The sequence below is a fragment of the Mustela lutreola genome, chromosome 15 (assembly GCF_030435805.1).
Source record: "Mustela lutreola isolate mMusLut2 chromosome 15, mMusLut2.pri, whole genome shotgun sequence".
Lineage (NCBI taxonomy): Eukaryota > Metazoa > Chordata > Mammalia > Carnivora > Mustelidae > Mustela > Mustela lutreola.
The window spans coordinates 61,700,864-61,720,992 of record NC_081304.1 but is presented as its reverse complement, the minus strand read 5'-3'; the positions used below and the strand labels follow the sequence as shown (position 1 = coordinate 61,720,992).

Genomic DNA, 20,129 nt, shown 5'->3' with positions numbered 1-20,129 from the left:
CAGTGATGCCAGAGTATCACCATAAAACTACAATCTAGTGAGTACCAGGCTCTGCTCTAAGCTCCTAATATGGCCTTCTATTTTGTACCCCTCACAGACCTACATGCTAGGTATTATCCCCAGTGAACAGAGGGGGACACTGAAGTCCATGGCTTACCCAAGCGATCTACTTTTATGTGGCAGCAGCAGGGGCCTGAACCCAAGTCTGTGACTCCAAGGCCCCTCCGTCAACTCTGTTACTCATGCAGCCCCAACACAGTCATCAAATACCTCCCTAAACCCTCATCCCTCCTGTGAAAAAGCATGGTCTTCTGCCATTTCCCAGATGGGAAGAAAGCCGGCTTGAGCCAGATATAGTGACCTGCCCATGATGGTACAGGCGATGTCCCCCATGTTCTCCCTCCAACACCCATGTCATTCTGCACGAGGCCCCATGGGGTCCTTCATGCTTCCAGAGGAAATCTCTGGTGAGACCACCAGGCTCCTGGCAGGCCTTCATCTTGACCCTGGAGGACAGGACCAGTTAGGAGAAACCGGCTAGTTAAGCCTCTGAAATGGGGTCCTACCACCCAGGAAAACCCCCTTATCTCCAGGGCATCGCCCGTGTGAATTAGCTGGCTTTGTAGAGGGCTCCACAAGCACCAGCCTTGCTGAGTCACTTTCTCTAAGGTGGTGGCTGAGACAAAAAGGACCCAGGAAAGAAAGGCATAGGCTGTTGTGGAACTCCAGTGCCTTGGCATCAACAATTAATGGGAGAAGCTGCCTCTGCTCACCAGATCTGCATTTTATGTGGGGCACACTGTTCAAAGTTTACACCCCCCATCTCTGTAACCTTCACGACAACCCCTGGAGCTCCCTGCACCATCATTACCACCTCACAGACAAGGAGACGAGGCATGAGGGGTGTGTAGAATGATGCAGCTCTGTGCTGGGGCCAACCTGGGGAGGACTCCCACAGGCTTGCTCTTCCCACTGCTGCAGAAGCAGCTGAAAACAACGAGTTTTTCAGTTTGCATTATGTAGAGTGGAAAAGTCAACCATAAAGGTCATTCAATTTTTAAATGGGTTATTCCTCAGGATAAAAACAGTTCCAAAAAATAATTTCTGAGAAGTTCAACATATTCCTCCTTCCAGGTGCCTGGAATGTGATGGAATGTTGTTAAAATAAGTTCTGGCCCATCAGCATGCCAGACAGAAACTGGAAGTAAGCTGTTGCAGGTCCCCAAAGGCTCCGTCACAACCCTAAGGAGAAGACATATAACTTTCACTGTCCCAAAGTGATTATGTTTTAAAAAAACAAAACAAAACAGGCACAGGTGGAACATTTTAAATTACAGACTTTCAATGCAGGGGCAGTGGGGGCAGGGGGGGTGTCCCCCCACTACCCCCAAATGTTTCAGCTATATATAGTGACTTACCAAAGTGACTCATCACAAGTACCTACAAGGCGACTGACAGGCAACTGACCGATGAGGAAGGTATTCGGACTGTTTAACAAAACCAACACAACTTAGAATCTTCATTATTAAGAAGAGAAAACCATTTATTAAACACTCGCCAGGCACCAAACCCGCTAGGCACTGTCACACGATCTACTCATCACAAGGCTGCCAAACTCAGTGCAGAAACTGAGGCTGAGTAAGTCACCTAAGGTCATGCAGCACCAGAAACTGGATTCCAACCAGGTCTGACATCAAAGCCCACCCCAGCTTGCTGCAATGCTTCAGAACCTAAGCTTTGTGATGATCAATAAACTACATGCTTAACAATGTTTACACATCTCTGTTAGAATTCAGGGAAAGGTTTTTAAAAATGACATACACAAGGGGAAAAAATAATACAGGTTCTGGAGGCAGGCTGCCCAGGGTTCAAATCTTGGCTCCTCCACTTGCAAGTTGTGTGTGACCTTGGACTCCTTTAGCTCCCCTGTGCCCATATTTCCATGCATTAAAATGGTAGCCATAACAGACCCTATCTCCTAAGGCAAATAAAGCATTTTGGTGTTCTTGTTCTTGTTTTAAGATTTTATTATTTATTTGACAGAGAGAGAGAGACAGGGTGAGAGGGAACACACACAGGGGGACTGTGAAAGGGAGAAGCAGGCTTCCCACTGAGCAGGAAGCCTGGTGAGGATTAGATCCCAACACCCTGGGAGCATAACCTCAGCTGAACAACTGAGCCACCCAGGTGCCCACAAATAAAACATTGAGAATCATTCCTGGCATGAGTTAAACCTCAGAAGGTGTGGGCTGGTGTTACTTCTTGCTGGGCACTAGATAGAGTCAGCAGCTTCAGGCCCACTGTTTTAGCAACTCATTTGCATAAACAAAGCCCAGGCTCAGCCACTTTGTGCTTACCCTATGGGTTCTTCCTGTCACTAACACCTCTCCTCACTCCTGCTCTGTGGCACTAAGCTCTGGGCCTCAACTTCCCATCTGTCAAATGAGGTGAGGAGCCCAGCTGATCTATCTGAGGTCCTTCCAGCTGGGCAACCTAGGATTCTTGGTAACTCAGGGCCCAGAAATTTCAGAACCATCCTAACACAAACATTACCAGATGACACCCACTCATTTTCCTCAGATCTTCTCTTCCGTATTATGTATAAATGCTTATTTTCATGGCAAATCTTCTCCAAGATCCCAGAGCTCCACGAGCACCCAGAATAGGCTGGGCAGGCATCCCCAGTGCTGAGGCTGGGGACATGATGGTCAGAAGCTCTGACCTCCAGGGGAGACAGATTCCAAATCAAGCTGCTCTGATAAGCAGGTCCTCCCTGTTAGAGAGGATTTCAACAGAGCACAGTTAAGAGGAAGTGCAGGCAAGAAACTCAGAACTTGGCCCACTGGACAGAGGGCAGTAGGACAGTGGGCCGGAGGGGTGACAGAGGGATGGAGAGGAACGGCACGATCAACAGAGGCCAGCCAAGGCAGCAATGATGCTCAATATGAGAGGGTGGGCTGGGGACACACTGTGAAAATGGCTTCACAGGCAGGAAGCAAGCCCAGCTCAGCACAAAGCAAAGTCCTGAGCAGGAACCTTCTGGGACCAGGTTGGACACTAAGGTGAGCTGAAAATGGCTGTGGAACCCAGTGCAGTCTGAATCTCACCCATGCCTCTCACAGGCTGGGTGACCCCGGACCAGTTATGCTACATCCTTTAATGTTTCCTAAAGGGTATATTCACTCCATAACCCTGAGCCATGTTCTCATTTCGGTGAGTGTGGGAGGTCGCAATAAGGCTTGAGACGAGAACCAAACCAGACCCTGACTTGTGCCTCCTTTAAAGTCCAAATAACCTAACAAAAGGTTTAGGACGGGAAAAGTTGAGTAGCACTGGGAAAGAGTCTGTGCTATGTGTTGTGCGCTTGCCTACATGACTTCCCACACGCTTACTAAACAAATTAGAACAATTCGGTTGGGCTAAAAAGTTCGTTGCTGGTCCTTGCTGCCTTAGTACAGCCCATAAATTACTTTCAGGTTTGCTGTATTTGTACTGGCATCAGCCATTTGGCGTCATGAGGAACCGTAGTTGCTTAACTAAACACAGATGTAATGTCACTATATATATGGCCTTAATTCTTTGAATAAACTTAGCACTGTTGGACATCCTCCTCAGTGCTCCTCCTGCCCCCCATCCCTTTGCTTCTCGAGTTCTTTTCTTCATCCTCTTACCCTCATGTTCCTGGTTGATTTGTTGTGCCGGTCACGACAGGTGAGGATATGATGGTGCCCACAATCTACAGAGATCCAATATATACAACTAGGACAGCCTGGAGGGGGGTGGGCAACCCAGGCTGGACAGGGAGTTAAGAAGGAGTCAGGAAGGGCGCCTGGGTGGCTCAGTGGGTTAAGCCGCTGCCTTCGGCTCAGGTCATGATCTTAGGGTCCTGGGATCGAGTCCCGCATCGGGCTCTCTGCTCAGCAGGGAGCCTGCTTCCTCCTCTCTCTCTCTCTGCCTGCCTCTCTGCCTACTTGTGATCTCTCTCTGTCAAATAAAAAAAATAAAATAAAAAATCTTAAAAAAAATAAAAGGAGTCAGGAAGAAGTCATTCCCACACTTGAGGCATGGGTTGGTACTGACCAGAGACACTGGGCAAGAGACAGTGTCCTAGGACTGCTGTAAGACTAGCCGGGTCCAGGAAAAGCACCTAACAGTGTGTAGTTGTAACCCATCTGTAAAAGGGGGGCAGGGTGGTGGTGGTTGTAGCTGGTTGAGCATCTTACTCTTTGTTTTGGCACAGGTCCATTCACCTGGCCCATTCACCTGTGCCTGCATGTGTTCTGCGGTGTGCTCTTTATCTCTCTCTCTCTCTCTCAAATAAATAAACCTAAAAAAAAAAAAAAAAGGAAGTCAGGAAGGATCAGGAGACCTGCTGTTAAGGTCCCAAAGACTCCACCCTCCTCAACTAGCCTCCGGAAATAAAGTAAGTGGGTGCCCAGGAGCCTCCTGGACACAAAACTTTCCAAAGCAAAGCTTTCAATTTCATACTGGAGAAAAGGCTGCTCTGCAAATTCAAGACAAAAAAGCCAGCCAGGGTGGGGTGGGTTTGGACGGGGTTGGCCCTGTAGGGCTCTGGCCACTAAATGCCCACTGCCCAAGCCAGAAGCCTGGAGTCTGTGCAGCCAGAGCTTCCTGAGGCTTCCACCTCTTGGCCTCGCCCTGAAGTTTCCTCCTGGAAGCTCCTTACCCAGGGAGGCCACCTGTGAGCACCCCCTCACACACACCCCAGCTTCTGCCCCTCCATCCAGCTGGAGTGAAGGATCCCCAAGCCTGCTCTCTCTGGTCTCTCCTGCACAGAGAGGAGTATGTGCCCTGGAAAGGAGGGTCCCTGAGGATACCTGAGTCCCTGGCCCGAAGACAGCTGGCTTGAGAATGTGGGGTTTCGGTGCTCTAGGCACAGCAGTTCCTAGAGGAAACAGGGTAGGGAGCTCCAATGTGGAGGGGAGTCCCCGGAGTCTGGGATCGCAGATGCCAGTGGACCCCAAGTGGAAGGGTTTCAGTGACTCCAGAGGTGAGAGGGGTCAGGGGTCAGGCCTGGAGGTGGACAAGGACCTGTGGGGTAGGGGGCCGGAGATGGAAGTGATCCCAGGGTGGTCGCAGGCCCAAAGTAGAGGTGTGGGGGTGGGGGTGGGGGGAAGGGGTCCATGGGCCAGAAAGGAATGGTATCCTGGGGCTACTGGGTAAAAGGCAGTTGAGGTGGAGGGGGCCCAGTGGGGCCCAGGCTGTGCGGGCAGAGCCAGCTCCTCTCGGGTTGGGTTGGGGAGCCCAGCGATTCTGAGGGACAAAATTTTCCATCAAGTTCTGGAAAAGAAGCCTGTCAGCACAGGCGTCTCTTCGGGGTCAGACAAGCCCAGTGGTACTGGGCTCCTTGATGTCAGTAGGGCCCCACGGGTTCCCTGGATACGGAGAAGTGGAGCCAGGGCTGTGGGGCAAGGGCTGTGGGGCAAGGGCTATGGGGTGTAGGAGCACCAGGCCAGCAGGAACCTGTCCGCCAGGCCCCCCTCCCGCTCCCTTGGACGAAGCAGCAGGTGGCAGCGGGCAGGAGGGACACAGCCTCCCTCTCTCCCTAGCGCCCCTACCCCTCCAGGCTAGGCCCGCTGCCGCTCCTGGGCGGCCGAGCTGCGGCCCCGGTGCGGTGTGGCTGGCCCTTTTCTCTCCCCAGGGCACAGTGGAGCCACGAGGGAAGGCCTGAGGGGATCTTCCGTTTACTCAGCGCCAGTGGACACTCTCCAGGGGCCTCTCTACCTGATGGGCTCCACCCATGGCCATCTTGGAACCCCCGGAATCCCCTTCAGAGACCAGGTGAAACCTTCCTTGGGGAATCCAGGCTCCTGGGACCAAGGCGAGTTGATCTTGTGTACTGCTGTGTCTCCTCCCTGGCCTGGCATGGATTGACAGTTGCTGAATTGATCTATTCTGGGGTCATCAAGGGCAGAGGAAAGAGTTCAGGGCTGGGATCCCCAGGCCTGGGGTCCACACAGGTTTGGAGCCCTCTTGGCTGTCCCTGACAGAATGACCAAAGAGGAACCCTCAGAAACATGGATCTGCCTTGAACTGGCAGAGCATTCAGGGACAGGAAGGGGAATGTCTCCTTCGCAGAGTATCTGGAAGCCTGCAGTGGAAGATGGATTTGTCTGAGCCATGGTCATTAGTGTTGGGCCAAGGAACCCCTGGCTTGCTTCTCCTACCTGCATCCTAGGTCTAAAAGGGTGTCTGGGTGGCTCCCTCAGTGCAGCATCTGTCCAGGGTCCTGGGATCCAGCCCTGCATCTGGCTCCCTGCTCAGTGCAGATCCTGCTTCTCTTTCATCCTCTCCCTCTACTTGTACTGTCAAATAAAATTAAAAAAAAAAAAAAAGTTAAGAGGGGGGACAAAATGGCGCGGAAGTAGGAGGAGGCGTCTTTTCAACTTGTACCCCAAAATGAGCTGATTACCTACCAATCACCCATGAACTCCAATCACCCATGAAATCAGCCTGAGATCAGAATTATACACGTCTGGATCTCTACAGGAGGAGAAGAAGCCAGTGGGCAGGTAAAGCGGAGTGGGAACTGTGAACTGATATCAGAAGATAAACAAAAGGGGGAGGGAGCTACCAGAGGCAACCAGTTGGAAAGTAATACCCCAATACGAGCGAGAGTGCCCTGCGTCTGGGGACCAGCATTAACTCGGAGACTGGTTGAAAGCACTCCAAAAGAGCAAAGGATCTCGGGGGAAACTGTGGGAATCGGGGTGGCTAGGGACAGGGGCTTAAGTCCCCGGTCCCAGGACAGCCTCCCGTGGCGCTGAGGCAGAGACTGTGGCAGAGAAACCAGCTCTTGGTCCCTAAGCTGCCAGGGCACCGAGAATGCATGGGGTCCGTTTCCTGTGAGGGGATGGGAGCCACACCAGGCGGCAGAATGCAAGAGTCCTGCTATAGAGCCTGAGATACTCCCCTGAGAGAGGTATAAAGGCCCAGCCGATGCCCTTTGATACAGGCCCTTGTTTCAGAGCCTGCACCAAACTCTTGCCCCAGAGAGGTGCGCGAAGGCCCAGCCTGGTGCTCTTGGACCTGTGCCCCGTTCTCAGAGCCTGAGACCCACGCGCGAACCTCTGCCTTATCTGAAATTGGTGCGGGCAAGGTGGGCGCTCTTCGACCCAGAAAGACCGGGCACTCCCAGCCCGTGCCAGCGGGAAAATCTCAGTGTGCGATTGCTGCTTGGAACCTCTCTAGCAGTCTAGAGGTGCCCAAAGCTGCTGCTGCCATGCTTTTGGGTACAAGCAAAAGATCCTCCATCCCCAGGGACAGCGACTTGGAACCTGCTCTGCCAGCGGCCAAGGGGGAACTTATTTGGGCTCTGCAGCCAGACTGAGGCTTCTCTCTGAGAGGGAGATCAGGGTGCGGTTTGTTTTCCTCTAAAACTACAAAAACCATCAAAAGCGGTCAAAGTGAGAAAAAAAAGTGAACAAACAAAAAAACGCCAGAGAACAAAAGCCTGAAAAAAAAAGTTTCCTCAGAGCCCACCCCATTGAGGGGGGCGGGAGGACTTAAGTCAGGGAACATCATTGACTGAAAACCCACATGGCAGGCCCCTTGCCCAGAAAACAAACCAAGAAAGAAAAAAAAAAAAAGAGAGAGAGAGAGAGAGAGAAAAAGTACTACAAGAGAACTACCACTACTTCATAGGAAAACTTTTATTTTTCATTCATTCCCACTATTCTGGTTCTTTTTTAAAATATATACAGGAAATTTTTTAACCTCAGCAGGATGGTGGAAGGGGTACATGGCTCAGTGCCTCCCGGGTCTCACCCTGTGTGACGCCACCCGGTGCCTGCAGCTGCCCTCTGGAAGGTGTTGCTTTAGCGGCAGAGCCGGAGGGCACCAAGCGTGTGTCTGTCTCCAAAGTCCTGGGCACCACATCACAATGCCTTCCTGAGAAGCAGAATCAAGGACAGTTGCTGATCTTCATTCCTTCCCACCAAAGGTAGCTCATATACCATCTTTGGAAGTTGGAGCCAGGGGGCGCCTGGGTGGCTCAGTGGGTTAAGCCGCTGCCTTCGGCTCAGGTCATGATCTCAGGTTCCTGGGATCGAGTCCCCCATAGGACTCTCTGCTCGGCAGGGAGCCTGCTTCCCTCCCTCTCTCTCTCTGTCTGCCTCTCCATCTACTTGTGATTTCTCTCTGTCAAATAAATAAATAAAACCTTAAAAAAAAAAAAAAAGTTTGGGCCAGGGACGCCTGGGTGGCTCAGTTGGTTAAGCCACTGCCTTCGGCTCGGGTCATGATTCCAAGGTCCTGGGATCGAGTTCCACATCAGGCTCCTTGCTCGGCAGGGAGCCTGCTTCTCTTGCTGCCTCTGCCTGCCTCACTGCCTGCTTGTGTGTACTCTCTCTCTCTATCTCAGGCAAATAAATAAAATCTTTAAAAAAAAAAAAAAAGTTTGGGCCATACTCTTTAGCCATTCTACTTTCCCTGGAGTAATTTGCCACCTCCCTGAATTTACCTGCATCTTTCCCAAAATCTACTTGTCTTCCAGCCTTCGTGACCATAATGAGTCTATAAATTTTCAATAGACAGTGTGAACTTACACTTGCTAATATTTGCATAACATGCACCTCTTTTGATCTCAAAGAAAAGCTTCACACCGCAATGGTCTCTAATCTCCAATTAGGTTCTGTTCCGGGATCCCACTGGAATTCTACGCGCCTGTCCCCTAAGATGCCATAAATTGTGGTCCAGTTTCCCAGCCAGCCAAGGAAAGCACATGGGAAATCTTGCTGAAGTATGAGTAAGAGCCAACGAAAGGGAACATATTTATCTGCCTCGAATGCTGGGACCTGAGGAAAGCAAGTTTCATTACAGACAAATCAGGAAGGAGGTGCAGATTGCTTTTTATGTCACTCTGGAGTGGAGGTCTGCTCACTCACAGAAGCTCAAAATCTTCACAAAGGACAATGCCCCCCACCCCCAAAGTCAGCTGGGGATTCTCAGGAAAACTTTAAATGAAAGTATTACGGATTCTCCAACTTCCCAAAATGCAGGAGGAACATCTACAAGCAAGACTGTCACCACTTTTAGACAATTACACTTATTTACCTTTTTTCTTCCTAGAAAATCATCCTCTCTCCCAATCCATGATCTTCTTTTTGTAACAGTTTCCTAAAGAAGGAAACAGATGTCCTCCCATTTCAGTTCCATCCAAAATAATAAAATAAAAATCTTTAAAATTAAAAAAAAATTGTGATTTGTTGAGACAGAGCACATAAGCAGAGGGACAAGCAGACTCTCCCACTGAGCAGGAAGCCCAATTTGGGGCTCGATCCCAGGACCCTGAGACCATGACCTGAACCGAAGGCAGATGCTTAACCAACTGAGGCACCCAGGAAGCCCCCAAATAATTCAATTTTTAATCACTTTGCCATAGACACTTTTGGGTGGCTTTGAAACACCAGAATCTCATTGACTTATCAGTGTCCTCTTCACCATCTCAGAAAAGGACTGGGTGCCTCTCAGAGGCCTCTCTCCCCTCCTGACCCAGGTCCCAGCCAAAGGTCCTTCACATTAGAGTATGAGGAACTGAGCGGGATGGGGTGTGGAAGCACCCTGGGGTGGGGTGGGGGGCTCTGGGGCCCTCCCACTCCCAACTTCAAAGACAGCGCCTGCTTTCCCCTGCCTCATATAGGTACCCTGGGTTTGCCCTCTTTAAGGTTCCTGGTTGCTGCAAAGGTCTGAAAATCTCCTAAGTAGCACAAAAGCCATCATGTGTTTAAAGGAATAAAGATAAAGCTCCCCAGAATGAGCCAGCAGCTCTGGGCTTCCCCGCACATCTTTCCTGTCCCTCAGAACCCTGGGAAGGAGCCCCTTAGTGCAAAGTCACAGGGGGAGCCCATGCACAGCCCAGGCCTCCTGCCCCAGGTCCTCTTCAGCCATAAACTGTCCCCCTAGCTCCTTCCAAACCGTCTACAGCCTCAAACCACTGACGTGCGGTTCAGCACCCATCTCCAGAGCGCAGGATGCACGTGGCTTCCCGGCACCCATCCCTGGCCGCTCCAAAATCACCGTGGGAATGTCGCAGCAAGGAGACAGGGAATCGATTTTTATCCTCTGGGTTGTCTTCCCTCGTAGCCCCTCAGGAGTCCCCACGCAGCAATGCCGCGTGGGCCCTACTGCTCTGAATCCACTTCCCCCGAGGAATCAACTTTTCTTCAGCGTCTGTGTCTTCAAACCCAGCTCCTCTAACACCCCCCACCAAATGTACCAAGAACCAACTGGGGAAGTTCATTTCTGGCCGACAAGCCTTTAATCCCTGAGAGCTGTGGCTGATGCGGGAGCAGCTTTTCTCCAAATGGTGATTTCGATACGAGGTCCTTTTGCCTGCCGGCCCCCAACATCCCTGACGTGTGGCTCCCAGGGGCCTCCCCGTGGCAAGGCCTGAGAGTGGAGCCCACCCTTGGGCTCATTTTCCACCGCGCTGAATCCAGGCAGAAGCCCCGTCTCACTACAAAGGGTGCTGAGTAACGAGGTGCCGCCACCAGGAAGAGAGGCAGCAGGTCAGACAGATCTGGAGAATGACACTGGCCTTCAAGGGCCCCTCACAAGGGAAATACCATTAATTAGCAGATCTGACCAGATATACTGTGTTCCACATTCACGCCGTAAGGATGGGGTTTCCTCGAGCCCTAGTCAAAGGAACTCTTTCACCCAAGATCACTTGACCAATCGGTGACTCAGTTTCCTTATACTAAAAATGAGGATAATAATACCTCACAAGATTCTTTTGAGGAGCACACACGTTACAAAGTGTTTAGAGGCACCTGGGTGGCTCAGTGGGTAACCATCTGACTTCAGCTCAGGTCACGATCTCAGGGTCCTGGGATAGGGCTGTGTCAGGCTCCTTGCTCAACGAGGAGTCTACATGTCCCTCTCCCTCCCTCTTCACTTCCTGCCCTCTCTCTCTCTCTCAAATATATAAATAAAACCTTAAAAAAATGAAGTTCTTAAAACACTATCTGCACATAGTACAGGACACACAAGCACTTGTTAAACAGATAAAAGGGTACAAGAGGCTGGCTTCCCTTCAGATTTCTAATAGGCTCCTGTCTGGGGGTCTCTAGCTCTTAGGAAGTGGGCAGGCCGCAGAAGCCCAAGGTTGTAGAGCTCCTCTGAGGCCAAGTTCAGTTTTCTATGCAGGACAGAAAACCTGTAAAATACATCCCAGACTTGCTTCGCTGCCTTCCTAGTAGGGAATCCGTTCCCTCAAGAGTGGTCCAACCTCTCTTCCACTATTTGGGATGTAGAAAACGTTTAGACATTTCTCCATTGGTGCTGATTCCATCCTCATTTTTAACAATCTAGCTGTGTGTTCATCTGGTCTTCTGTTAGTTCCTTTATTCAACAAACACAGAGGACTCACCGTGTCCTAACTTTGACCAAGACATCCAGCATCTCAACCCACAAGGGAAACATATTAGCAAATGTGACAGCAAAGAGGGATGGGGTAAGGCAGTGACATCTGAATCAAGACCAAGCTAACAAGCAGAGCCTGCCATGAAGAACATTCCAGGTATGGGCCCCATAGGCATGAAGTCGGAAATGAATAGATTATGTGCAGACAGCAGGACAGGGGACTAAGGGGACACTGGAAAGGAAGGCTGCGGAGCAGATGTTGGCATTGGAGGCCTTGCAAAGGACTCTGGAATTCCCTTTGGTTTCAGCTGGAAGCCACATGAAGGTTTAAGCGGGGAATCATCAGATTAGCCTATACTTGTAAAAGATCGCTCCTCTTCCACAGAAGAAATGGGGATGGGGTGGGGGTGTCCACGAGCCTAGAAGCTGGAAATGGAAGCAGATGAAGTTTCCAATATCCTGGCCAAGGAGTGAGTCTGTCGCAGTGAGAGTGTCAAGATTTGCAGTTCTAAACTTTTTAGTAAAGTGGCTTATTAAACACACGGCTAACTATTGCCCGGGGTTCCTACTTTTGTAATAAGTTTTTTTCTGAAACTCCAAAAGGGGAGAGGGGCTCTCTGCACCACGTGCCAGTTGGGGCAGAACATCATCGTCACATTACAGGGTGTTTTCAGAGCCTGTTATCCTTTTAGTACGACATCCCTCCCACCCCGAGACAACCCTGTGCCTCATTCCGCCAACAGAAGTTGAGTTTTTCCCTTTCCCTCTTCCTTCTTTCGAGGGCAGAGCTCAGGGCTTCTCCAGAGATTCCATCCTACGTTCATAGATCTCACCGAGCTGACCATATTCCCCTCCCTGTGGGCGCCAGGAAACGCCGGAAACATCTGTATCTGCACCTGAACATGGGACCTTGGATCCCAGCTACAGTTACTTGTGCTGTGGTAACAAGGACATCATGTCGCGTTTCAGGACATTTTCGTAAATAAGGCCTCGGGTCGGGATGCTCAGGGTAGGAAAAGGGTGGGTCCGCCCCTGGGCAGAGTGGCATACCTTCTCTCTCCTCCTGGCCTTTGCTCGAGTTGGAGATGCCCTGTTCCTTCCTCTTCACCTGAGTAATCATTATCTCTGCTTCCAGAAGCAGCTCAGGGGGCCACCTCCATCACAGGGGCCACCTCCTCCCCAACCTCGCTGGACCAGGTGACCCTCCCCAGAATTCCATATAAATCCCTGTTAACTTTGATCCCACTGCTTCCCAGAGGCTCTTTCTCCTTGTCTTTACTTTGTCTCTCCTGCTGGACCCCAGGAGACAGGTCTCACTCATCATTTTATCCCAGCAGGGTTCAGTATGTTGCTGAATTAACACATGACATGTCCCGCACATCGCTGGCAGCTGGATGAACTGGAACACAGTGTGGCAGCATGTAGTGAAGCAGGGGTTCTCAGAGCACCAGGGCGTTCAGTCAGTGAAGCATCTGCCTTCGGCTCAGGTCATGATCCTAAGGTCCTGGGATACAGCCCTGCACCGGGATCCCTACTCAACAGGGAGTTGGCTTCTCCCTCTCCCTCTGCTTCTTCCCTCCCTCTCAAATAAATAAATAAAATCTTTTCAAAAAATAAATTTTAAATAAATTTTAAAAAAATTAAGCAGTTGTTCTCAGCTGCAGGTGATTTGGCTCCCCAGGGGACATATGGCAATGCCTGGAGAAATGTTTGGTTGATGTAATTGGAGGAAAGGGCGCCACTGGGCATTTGGTGGGGAGAGGCCGAATGGAGGTGGCCAACATCTGGCCATGCACAAGACAGGCCTCAGCAAAACATCACCCAATCCACGAGGTCGACAGGGGAGACCCACATCTAATCTAGGACCTGGCAAACCTTTTCCTAGGTTTACATGCTCAAGGGAAATGTATCTGTCCATCAAAACCACAAGAATGTCTGAAGCAGCTTATCCTCAGAAGCCCCAAACTGGATGCCATGTAAAAGACCATTAACAGGAGAATGGATACCCGACTACAGTACCTACGTGATGGAAGACAACAGACGATAACGAAATTTAAGATGCCACATACGCGACAACAAGAAGGAATCCACAGATGTCCTGAGGAACCGAACCACCAGAGCAAGGTAACAGGCAAACTTGATCGCTGGTGATGGAAGAGAAGCAGGGGGCAGGGAGTGACTGACTGGGAAGGAGCAGGAGGGAACCTCTTGTGTGCTCAGAACGTTCCTGATCCTCATCTGGGTAGTAGTTACACACAGCGTGCCGCATGTTAGGACTCACGTGCTGTGTGTGTGTATTACACCTCAGCATGCTTTACCAAAGGCAACGGTTCTCTAAGAGCCCCAGCAGGCAGGAATCACACACTGGAGCAGGTCCTCCGAGCATGACTTTCTAAGGATTTCGGTGCACAGCCAGCAGGAGCATTGTAGATATGTTTATGGAGACCTATTTCACCATGGACACCAAAAAATTCTGCTGGTCATTTTCTGCTAAGGATTGTGCTACAGATGTGCACACAGACTTAGGTTTCAAGAATATTTATCACAGCAGAACAAATACAAGAGGGAGGCAGCAACAACACCGATCCCGAAGGAAACTGTGTGATACCGCGGACTCATTAAAATCGACATTTAAAAATGTAAATGGAAAACGACTACAATATATTAATTACAATTAAAGAGCAGGTCACCCAACAAGCTGACACCTAAGATATATGAAGAATATACTCAATATGATTAACTATGATTAGCTAAGGTCATGAGGGGTTATGGGATATCTTAAAATTTTATCATTTTTTCCCTAAAATGTACATATATTACTTATTAATAAGAAAAAATACACAATCACACTTCTTAAAAATAAAGGTGAGTTTTCAACTCTAAAACTGAGTACAAGGGGCGCCTGGGTGTTTCAGTGGGTTAAAGCCTCTGCCTTCAGCTCAGGTCATGATCTCAGGGTCCTGGGATTGAGCCCCGCATCGGGTTCTCTGCTCAGCAGGGAGTCTGCTTCCTCGTCCCTCTCTCCGCCTGCCTCTCTGCCTACTTGTGATCTCTATCTGTCAAATAAAATAAATAAAATCTTTAAAAAAATAAAATAAATAAAATAAAACTGAGTACCAGACCCCACACAACCCCCAGATTCCCCATGGATTCAGAGCCCTGCTGCCTGCAGAAGCGCTCTATCGACGCTCATCACAGTGGCTGAGACAGATTAAATAAAGAGATAACATTCCAGATTTCCTGTCTCTTATCCAACTGTGCAGATTGGTTACACAAATCCAAATCCATACATGCATTAGACCTCACTGAACTGCGTACGCCCTGAGAAAAAGTTACAAGCAATTCCCTGTAAAAATACAAAAGTATTTCTGACAGCAAAAGTTTTCAGATGCTGTAAAGAAAAAAAAAAAAAAAGCTAAAAAGGCATGACCTTCCCTGATTAATCAAGTCTCCCTCGAGAGAAGGCTACCACTTCCCCAGGTAATCTCATCGCCTCAGACGAAACCATGTTTCTCTGTGAAGTGGAGGTGATCGCAGCTCTCTCGGAGTACTCGCAAAGGTTTGGCGTGGTTATGAAACGGAACACTATGACCGGGGCCCGCTGGTTGTGGTCACCGTCATGCCCACTGCCTGAACACCACCTCCCTCCAGGAAGGTCCCTTCTCTGAATTCTGTGTGGTAGGGGTACGTGGCTGACTATTAGGGAGCACTGTAGAAGGCGTACCCTGTCGCTCGCCCAGACACCCACCTCCTCCCGGAGCCACCGAATGCCATACAGAGCTAAAGCTGGGAGCAGGGGCTCACCGTGGACACCAATGACGAGGGCCCAAGTACCTCAGCTCACAAACCCATTACGAGCATATACATTTAACTCTAGCTTTAAGATGTTTCTCCTCTTACTTCTCAGTCAAAAAAGACTTTAAGTCGAGTATACCAACAACAAACCCTAAGAGAAAACATTTAACCATGTTAATTTCCAAAGCCCTACGGTCGTCTTCAGCTTCTCAAGGTCACACCTCCCTGCTGAATGATTACAGAGGGTTGCTGACACGGTACACAGAAAAAAAAAAAACCTCTTAGGATGTCCAGCCTCTAAGAGAAAAAACAAACTGCTCAGAATCCAGCCAGCCACGGCAAAGGAACCACTGACAAAGCCAAACACAGAGGGGCCCCTGAGCATCTGGGAATCTGCCTGTTCCTTTGCCTCCTCAAAGGGAACAAGTCACAAGACTGCTCGGAATGGGAAATGAGAAGGGCAGAAGCCTGGAAACCAGAGTGTCCTGAATTTCGTGCTGCTTCCAAGGAGTGAGCCCGCCTGCTGTGTCAGTTATTTACACAGTGGGCAGGTGAGGCTGACAGCTTGAAGGGGTTATTTTAGAGGGAAAGCTGTAAGTCTGATCAGGAGAAGGTTCTGGACCCTGGGGTCCCAGCACGCATCTCCAGCTTCCAGGCTGACCCTCCCTTCAGACAGGGTTTAAGAGGCAGCAGGGCGAGCATGGTCTTTGTATTTAAATCACCTCAAGGGGGCCCATATCTCCAGGCACAACCAGAAGCCAGGGAGGAGAGGGAAGGGGGAGAGGGAGAGGGTACCTCCACTCCTATCTGCTGGCTGCACTTCTGGAGCGCCTGATCCAGGAAGCTAAATGCGTGGACAGAACAGAAGGAAGAATCTGGGAAGACTGGAAGACTAGAAGAGCTGCTCGCGGACTGGTCTCAACCTGAACCACAGAAACACCTCTGCCTCCCTGCCCTCCTCCCCTCGGCTGGGCACCAGGTGCCTCCCTACTGCACTCCAGATGCAGATCCAAGCTCAGGGGTTCCCAGTGCCGATGCCTCTCTCCGGCGCAGGGAGTCTAGGGCATCAGCAGGACTTCTAGACAGCACCTGTGATCTCTAATTTAAAACCAAAACCAAAATCCCCAACCAGCCCAAGCCAGCACAAGCAATACATATTTATGTGTAAGACACCTATGCACACATACACATTCACTTATCTACACACACACACACACACACACACACACGCTTTTGCAGCAGAAGGCAGGCATGAAACCTGTTCCCTAAGTCCTTTGCTTTCCTCATCTGCTTCCAGCAGCAACAGCCATTTCTGCTACGGATTTTCCTATTCGAGGGTTGATCACAGATCCAAATGCCACCGTCCTGTTTGCCAACCTTTCCTACCCCACCGGCCCGCTGACGTCTGTCAGTGAACCAGGGAACAAAGATGGAAGACAGGCCCAAGCTGCCTTCCAAAAGTGGGGTTATATTTGACACTTTAATAAACCTCAGAGCCTGAGCCTCTCTGCTCTCAGACTGGCCAGGGTGCAGCTCTCACTCTTACCAAACCTGTCCATCTCTCCCCCCCCCCCCCACCGCGGGGCACAAGGGTTTTCTCTGCCCGGCATCTATTTCCAGGCCCCATAAATCATATCCCATTGTTCCAGGCCATCTGAACTCATGCTTAATAAACCATCCACATCAACCTTCCGCCACCACCCAGAATTTCCCACAGGGAAAGACTGTTTCAAGAAGAAAAGGAAATTCTTCATTAGGGCTGGATTTTAAAAGCAAGCTTCCACAAAAAACCGGAAAACAAAATTGGGTATAAATACCATCCAATAACCACTAAATGTCTTTGGTTAAAGCACCTGCCTGCCTGTGATTCTCGGGTCCAGATGTGAGCTCAGTGCACATCCAAAGGAAGCAGAATTTGAACCTGATGCTAAATGACAAATGATCCTGAACTTCATGACCATTTAAGTGCCGCAGTGGCTAGACTAAATTGCTCTGATGCAGAATTTCTCCCAAGTATAGGTTACTGAGAAACATAATATTGTTTGAAAATGTATCTAGGTGCGCTCATCCTTCTCAGACCAACACTCATGGCTCTTAGTCATAACCAGGCTTAAGCTAACACGATTCCCCTATTTTCTCCAGAGAGGGAGGGAAACAAGAGGACATGTCTCTCATGGTCCAAGATCAAAAACTGGATCACAGCACACAGCATCAAGTCTGCCAAACCAGAGCTCTGGGTATGTACAATTCTTAAAGAGCTAATTGAATGGAAAACAGCCATCTGGGGGCGGAAACCCTTATGACATTCTGGGAAATGTATGGGGTTTAAAAGGATTATGCAGGGTGATGTGACTTTCAAAATTCCCAAACTCTGTACTGAAGCCTAAATGAGAATATGTTAAATTCACCCATTCCAAAACACAGCACAGTTGACTCGGACCCTAGAGCCCAGCTGTAGCTCAGGGTGTCCACACTGCAGCCTGTCCGTGGGAGGTCTGCAGACCACTCCCTGCTGAGAGAGTCCAGCCAACCCAATCAGCCTACCAGCAGGCTGTGGCACAAGGTCCAGATCCAAGCCCAGGCACCAGCCAGGGTTCCCTTTGGCCTGCCCTCCTATGGTTGAACAACAATCATGGAGAGCCACAGGGAGAGCAGCATTGGGTCCAGTATGGCCACTCCCTGGTCCTGCACAACACTGGTTGCACACTCTTCAACACAAGAAAATGGTGTGCAGAAACAAGGGCCTGCCACAGTAGGCTGTCGAGCAAGGAACAGAAAGCATCAGGGGACAAGTGGGACTGCTGGCTGGTCTCCACCTCTCCCAGAGGGCAGAGGCCGCAGAGCTTCTGCAGGCTAAGCAGAGACGTGTCAGAATTACCTTCCCAAAAAGTAGGCAGTAAAGGAGGATTTCAAGCAGCCACAAAAGCCAGCAGGCCTGCGACCTCCAGATATCAGGGGCTTGACCATGACCCTGTCGGTAAGCAGAACACACAAGTGCCTTCTGGAGCGAGAGCAGACTGCTTTATGCTGATAACTGGTCCTCTCACTCTTCTCTGCTCTCAGCAAGTGATCCTGAAAGGCATGGACAAAGTTGGTCAGATTCACTGGAGAAAACACGAGCCAGTGAAGACGTCCCGGCTCACACTAGGCCTCCCTCCAAAGGCTGGCTGCCCCACCCCTGGCACCTGGGTAACGCTGCTCTGGGGCCATCCACACAAAACGATTTACGTACCCCCCACCCGCAACATACACACACAGACACAGACACAGACACAGACACACACACACACACACACACACACACACACACAAGCTGCATCGGGCTTTAGGAACCTAACTCAAACGCACCCCTAACGAGCAACCCCACAGGTGTGACTGGGTTGGACACTCCCAGCAAGGGAGGGAAGCCCCCCCCCCTTGGGTCCTTGCCAGCGGCAGGGTGCCACCTGGGCCTCTGCCTCATCCTCTCCATCCGCGGGGAAGTCGGAGCGGCCCCCACCAACCACCACCACGCAACCAGATTGATTCTCACACTTCAAATCCCCTCTGCCAGGGCCCCATCTGTGTGCTGACCGAAAAGCCGCCCTCAAGCAGCCCGCCCGCAGAGCGTCTGGAGTTCTCGCAGCTCCGCGCTCATGCCTCCCCAGGCCGCCCCCGCCCCCGCGGGCCGCGCCTTACTGCCAGTGTCCAGCTGCGGCGGCAGCGGGGAGGGCGACCGGTGGCTACCTCGCCTGCGGGACGTGTGGCCCGGGACGGCCACCCGCAGGCCCCGCGGGGCCCCGCAGGGGGAAGGGAGGAACCGAGTGGGTGTCGGGGGTTGGGGGGGACGCAGCCAGTCTTCCCGCCGCCCGAGCCGGCTCACGGAGCGTGAAGCCCGCGCTCTCGGTCCCCTTCCGCAGTCGGCGCCCGCAGCGGCGGGGAGCTGTCCGCCCCGGTGGTTCTGAACCAGGCGCTGCGGAAATTCCAGGTAGGCGCCGGGCCCGAGGGTCACGATTCCCGTGGCTGCTGTGGCTGCTGCTGCTTCGGTGCTCCACAGCCGGCTGTGCCTTGAGCTCTTGCAAGCACAAGGGCTATCTGGCTTCCGGGAGTCTTGCTCTAATAAGGAGCCCGCCTCGCTGGTTCATTCCTGGGGTCAGGTGGTGACTCAGTCTCGCTTCAATACCCCTGTAATTTGAGGGGGTCAACATCCGATCTTAGTCATTCCTCCCGTCTTTGACCTTTGACATCTTTAAACTCAAAATATTCATTACCTTCCAAATATTAATTACTCTAACACCACCATTGCAACATCTTCACCCATACATTTGACACACTCGTCTGTTAAAATACGGCACAATCACCCAGGCTTCAGTGTTCTGATAAACAATAGATCAGAAAGGTTTCATCCATCCTTCTGCCTGGGCCAGGAGTGCGTGGCACTCATTCCGTTGATGGAGATACACATGATCAGGCGTTTCTTGCTCCTCTCTCCCTCCCACAATAATGCAATAAGTCACAATGATGGTAATTGGGCCATAAAGTCACTTGCACTCTGAAATAAAATAAATCCACAGAGATGTGAAGGGCTTGCAAATCCTACTGGGTATTAACTAAATAAGGATTACACGAAAGGGAAAGGCATATTGCTATTTCATGCATAAAGGATGCAGATGCATAAAGGGTGAAGATGTTGGGACCACCAGCTAAGGTCAGTTCTAACAGCAGGTGAGCAGCTTCTGCTCTCGCCCTCCCCTCGCAAGCCCCTTTTCCTCCTCCCAAACCAGAGTCTCTGTACCAGCATAAATTCCTGATCATCACTGAAAGATGATATATAAAAAGGAAAGGATTCACATGACATTGCTTTGTATATGAATTGGCTGATATACGTGAAATTGTTTGCAAAGCATTTCAACTCCGTTGGAAGAATTGTGTCACAGAAAAGAACTGGTTTCCAGCACTTCTCTATACTG

At 50.6% G+C, this 20,129-nt stretch overlaps 1 protein-coding gene and 1 long non-coding RNA gene across 3 annotated transcripts in view; both read right to left on the bottom strand.

The window, feature by feature from the left end:
• Positions 1 to 18,409, bottom strand: part of LOC131816543 (uncharacterized) — a 42,718-nt gene extending 24,309 nt beyond the window's left edge. For both annotated transcript variants that reach the window (XR_009348102.1, XR_009348103.1), the window contains exons 1-2: positions 18,059 to 18,409; positions 6,189 to 6,326 (exon numbers count right to left, since the gene is read on the bottom strand). This is a non-coding gene — a long non-coding RNA (uncharacterized LOC131816543). The remainder of the gene's footprint in view (positions 1 to 6,188; positions 6,327 to 18,058) is intronic.
• Positions 18,410 to 18,901: 492 nt separating this feature from the next.
• LOC131816460 (conserved oligomeric Golgi complex subunit 2-like) overlaps positions 18,902 to 20,129 on the bottom strand; it is a 32,856-nt gene continuing 31,628 nt past the window's right edge. Inside the window, exon 4 of the transcript XR_009348073.1 lies at positions 18,902 to 19,344. The gene's annotated coding sequence lies outside the window, so the exon portion shown is untranslated. The remainder of the gene's footprint in view (positions 19,345 to 20,129) is intronic.